Raw genomic sequence first — 5,571 nt, 5'->3', positions numbered from 1 at the left:
TATTTTTGAATGACCAGTCCGAAAACTGGCTATACCGAGCTATGTACAGGTACATCAATCTCCAATATATTATGCTGGAACTATTCGTGTTGCAGCAAAATAGTGGCTATTTTTTAATGACTTTGCAAACGCTGACTATTTTTTAATTACCAATCCGAAAACTGGCTAGCCCGTGCTATTTTCACGTCTTATTATATCTTTACATTATGATCTTCTTTTCTTTAAACCCAAGAGGAGTAAAGAGAAAGAATAGAAAAACACGAAATTTCTATATGGCTCATTGCCCGTATAACCCCAATTAATAAAACGGAATATGATCAAAAATATTCCTTTACTATGTGAAAAGGATTATATATACCTTCCGTTATACTATTGGTCTACTACAACCCCTGACGTTATAAGATTGGTGCAAAAATACCCTTCGTCCGTTAAATTCTCCACCATGTCCAACATCATTACACATGGCTTGACTTTTTGTTGATGTAGATGCCATGTGGCAATGCCACTTCACCACCTTCAATCTTGTTTACCCCTCTCACTACTTGTTCCTTTACCACCACCTTCCTCTCCACCCAACACCATTGCCAACATTATCTAACCACTGTAATCACTACCATCACTTTTAATAACTGTGAACACCTAATTTTTGCACTATTTAACACCTCCTAAAGTTATTAGTGTTTTGTTATTTTAATTTTTTTTCTCAATTTTTGTGATTTTAATTGCATATTTCCTATCATAAAATACTAAAAAAAATAGTTCTTTCTTCATTTGTGCATTTTAAGAATTAACTAGCTATTCAGTTGGTGAATTAATCTAGTTAATTGATCATTAGAATAAGTTATTTAATTAATTTATTTGTGTAAAATTAGTTTAATAAGTAGGATTAAGGAAGAAATTTGGCCAAATTTGAAAGAAAAAGTGTCCAAGAGTGCAAGATAAAGGGCTGCCATTGAAAGGGTCTGAAACTACATAGTTTTGCCTCAAAATTACATCGTTTCACTAAATGAAACAAGATCAAATCATACTCATCCATTCCATCTTGACCAATGGATCTCATTCACTCTTGGCTTAGGTATTTAAAGCCTCAAAAATCTGAAAATTGTCCTCATTTTCACCCATAATTCTTTTCTCCTTCTTCTCTCTCTCTCTCTCTCTCTCTCTCTCTCTCTCTCTCTCTCTCTCTCTCTTTCTCTCTCTCTCTCTTCACTCTCTCTCTTTCTCTCTCTCTCTCTTCACTCTCTCTACGCCGCTCCAGCTCCGCCCACCGCCGCTGGCCGGAAATCACCGCCGCCGACGGACCACCTCCAAATTCACACAATGTAATCTCCACAACTTCCTCCTTCCATATCTCCAAACCAAATCCTTCAAAAATCCCTCAAACTCCTTGAATCTTAGATCTAGGAAACTTTCCCGTCACTTTTTTGCCCAAATTCTTGAAGCTCCAACCACTACCACCCCACAATACTTATATCAATGGATAGAGCTCCTCAAGACCTAGCTATTGATGCCAATTTTACCATGAAAATCCGGCGATCAAAATCCGGCCAAATTCCCGCGGCCTCCCCGAACACCCTCTTTTGGCATACCACCATTTTTCGGCCACTTGAATTATAAAATGGTAAAAATTCTATTATTTTTCGTGGTTGATTTTTTATTTTATTTTTATTTTTTAGATCTGATTTTTGTCTATTATTAATTATTTTAGCATTAGTTTTTAAAGTTTGAAATGTCAAATTTTCTGTTTTTGCACTTGTTGAAGTAGTAAAATAGTTTTGTGTTGATAAAAGTGAGGTAGTGAAAAATACTTAAGAGTATATGGTACTTGTTTGATTGTTTATTTACTACTTCAAGACTCTTTGAGTACAACACTCAAAAGTCAAATTGTTTGGTAAGAAAATGTAGACCTTTGGACAGTGTTTGAATAAAAGTCTATCTTTGAATAGTGGAGAGCAGATTTTGTTTGAAATACTTGACAAGATTTGAACCAGAAAGTATGACATTTTGAATTTAAGAGCAGATTTTGTAGAAAAATCTGTCAAAAAGAGTGACCTTTAATTTTTTTGAAATAGCTGATTGTTTTGATATAAAAGGAGGACACTCCATCTTACTGAGGGAGCTCTAGACACACAAAAAAGAGAAAAATCAGTTGCTATAATATCCCTTAGTAGCTTTTGTAAGTTGATTCTTAAGTGAAAAACTTATTTAAGGAAAATAGAGTAGTCTTGAAAGATTTTTCTGGAGTTACATAATTGTACTGTTTTGCTGGGGTATTTCTAGTTTATTTTCTTGGGTTTGAATCTGCCGGTTGTCGCTGTCTTTTGCTGGTGTTGCTGCCCGTTTAATTATTTTTTTGATGATTTTGGAAAGAGCTGACTCTGCTGTATTTGTTCTTCTTTCTGTTGTCCAGGTAATTTTCGGACCATGTAAACTCATAAAATCGAGTTGGAATGAAAGATAATGACGCTGGGAAATATTAGTAGCTTTATCCTTCTATTATAATTCATTTTTATATGCTCTTAAATGTTTGATAATGTTACAACGATATGTTAGTTAATTAAATTGTGTTAAGCATCTTTAATTATTTTTATTTTTGCAAAGCATTAGATATAATTCCACTGGCATTTGGTTGTCTGAAAGGAGCATATATATTAAAATTTGAACCCTTGTAGCCATGTTTGTCCCTTTGTTATCACCAAGCTAAGTTATTATTATTATTATTATTATTATTATTATTATTATTATTATTATTATTATTATTATTATTATTATTATTATATTTTAGAGTCCCAATAATCTTTTTTTATATCTTAAAAAATACTTATTTAGTAAGGTAGTTAAGTTGTAGATTAGAAAGACAATCTGTAAACTTATTTTTGTAAATAGTTGGCTACGGATTGCAAATAACAAGATATGGCCAAATCTGTAACATAGCTTTAAAAGGCCATATCTGCAGATTTAAAGTCCAAAAGCATATGGGCTTTTGGATTTTGTCTTGGACATGAGCCTATTTGACTCCATCAACCCAATAGTGGGCTGCCTCATTCAATGTCAAGACAAGCCCACATCTTACTAGTTTTAAGCAATGTCAATTGATAATTTTCTCTCATTACTCTCATCTTTTAAATTAGTACTCATAACAATAATTTTCTCTCATTAGTTAAGTTGTAGATTATTATTCAATTCTTTTCTTTAATTTTTTTAAAATAAATAAAAATGGATAAGAAAAGCATAAAAATCAAATAAATCACAGTTTATCCAAGTTTAATTCAAGCCAAATGTAGTCAATAAAGCGACCGTGCTGGAACCACGGGACTCAGGGAATGCCTTACACCTTCTTCCCGGTCAACAGAATTTCTTACCCGGACTTTATTTTCGCAGACCAATAATAATAGAGTCAAACCTTCCTTTGAATAGGGATTCGAATAAAAGGTGATTTGGAACACCAGTAAAAATCAATTCCAAGTGGTGACTCTGTAAATAAAATAATCCCTACTTCAAATTTGTCACTTTAATTGGAAAAGTTCTTTAACCCACAATCTGTTACATTTTGCACACATATTTCTTGGAGGGAGAAAAGGGGTGTGACAACTCTGGCGACTCCGCTGGGGAAAACCATAATTCGAGCTTGTACATGTTGACTTTTATTTGGCTTTATTAATTTTGTATATACTGTGATTTATTTGGGTATAATGTGCTACTTGTTTGCTTTTTACCGCTTTGATATTTTTGAGCGGTACATATAAACTGTCTTCTCCCGCTCCCCCTCCGAGTCTTCTTGAATTAAAATTGGGCATTTGCTTGACATAACCCACTTTCTTTGAGATAGCCGAGGTGTTTGTCACCCTGTGAAGGATTTTAGTCACACCTATTTTAGGCGGGGAGCACCACCAGTTAAGCTGGAAAGCAATGATATCGGTACACCGACCCTCCTCGGCTCGAGGTGTCCGATCGAGTAAGCCAATCTAGATACCTTTTCCGCCAAGATTTAAACCTAGGAGAACAAACCTCATACCGGATTTTCCTAGTAGGTTCGCTCTATGTGCATCACATGCATTTGACTTAGCGAAACTTGGCACAGGAGACGGGTCCGTATAAGACAGGTATCCTATTTGAGACCATCATGTTCACGTATGTGCAACATGATACATCATTTGGAAGGCTTACTTGCATTGTCGACCGGCTTTAGAAAATTAGTGTAGCAGAATTATTAAAAAAAAGGTACCCAATTTTACCGACCTACGCGGGTCTGATTCTCATCGGATATGAGATACGTAGGCAAACCTCATCGGATCCGGCCCCCAATTTTCAAAAAAAAAATTCAAATATATTTCCCTTTACTTCCTTCTTTAGAAAATAATTTATTAGAGACCCCAATTTTAAAAAAAATAAAAACAAAAATTCAAAATTATTTTCTTCTTTTTTCTTTTATAAGTCTTTCTTCCACAAAAAAAAAAATCAAAATCGGATTTTTTTTTCTTCAAAAATCACAAAAAAATAATAAATGAAAGAAAAAATTGAAAATTCCAAAAAAAAATTGTTGAATTCCAAAATATTTTTTTTCTTCTTTAGAAGTTTTTCTTTCAAAAATTGAAAAAAAAATATTTGAAATTCAAAAATATTTTATTTCTTCTTTAGAAGTGTTTATTTAAAAAAATTCCAAAAAAAATAAATAAAAATAAAATCTTTTTTTTTTTATTTTTTCTTTCAACAATTCCAAAAACAAAATGAAAAAAAAAATTAATTTCAAAAAAAAAAATCCCTCTTCTTTCGAAGTCTCACTTTCAACAATTCAATAAAAAATTGAAATCTAAAAAAAAATCTTTCTTCTTTTGAATCCTTTCTTTCTACCAAAAAAAAATCCAAAATTATTTTCCTTGTTAGGAGCTTTCGTTTTGTATATGAGTAAAAAACGAGAGTTAGTTTGTGTACTTTATTTCTGATTTTGTCTGAACTACGTAATGATCTGATTCATGCGGCGTCATGATACGTAGGCAATCCCCATCGGATTCGATCATAACCATAGAATTAACTGAGGTAAAAATAAACTAAAAAAAAAGAAAAAAAAGAGAGTGACAAAAAATAAAAGAGTGACCAAAAAAAAGAAAGGAGAATGCCAAAAAAATAAAAAGTAACAGAGACGAAAAAAATCAAGAGTGATTAAATAGAGGTAGAAATAAAAGAGGTACATACTTAAAGGGTTAGTTATGGCCGGGATGAAACATGCAACCATTCAAACACATGGTAGAAATGTTTAACTATTAGGTGCATTGCATCCCCAACGTGTGATTTCCTATATGTTAAACTAACCAGGTTGTGGTGTGAGCAAATTAGTCAGGTTCTGTTCAGGTGGTTGGTTTTGTTGGTATGCAGTGATGAACGCGCAACCTTGCACGGGGCCACAACATTATACACAAAACCGAGCTCTACCTCCCAAAAATGCACATCCTTACCCAGCTCCATATAATCCCCCACCAAATGATCTCTGAAACAATCCTCGCCCAAGAGAGCCTTTCAGAAAGAATCAGTTTACCCCTATTGGTGAATCGTTTTCAAGCTTGTTCCAAAAGC

At 33.4% G+C, this 5,571-nt stretch overlaps 1 long non-coding RNA gene across 1 annotated transcript; it reads left to right on the top strand.

The window, feature by feature from the left end:
• The first annotated feature begins 1,236 nt into the window (after positions 1-1,236).
• Positions 1,237-2,494, top strand: LOC138878733 (uncharacterized). The gene is made up of 2 exons (XR_011402547.1): positions 1,237-1,621; positions 2,411-2,494. It is a non-coding gene; the product is annotated as an uncharacterized lncRNA (long non-coding RNA).
• Positions 2,495-5,571: the final 3,077 nt, after the last annotated feature.

The sequence above is a fragment of the Nicotiana sylvestris genome, chromosome 1, assembly GCF_000393655.2.
Source record: "Nicotiana sylvestris chromosome 1, ASM39365v2, whole genome shotgun sequence".
NCBI classification, from domain to species: domain Eukaryota; kingdom Viridiplantae; phylum Streptophyta; class Magnoliopsida; order Solanales; family Solanaceae; genus Nicotiana; species Nicotiana sylvestris.
This window is presented reverse-complemented; position numbering and strand designations above follow the sequence as displayed.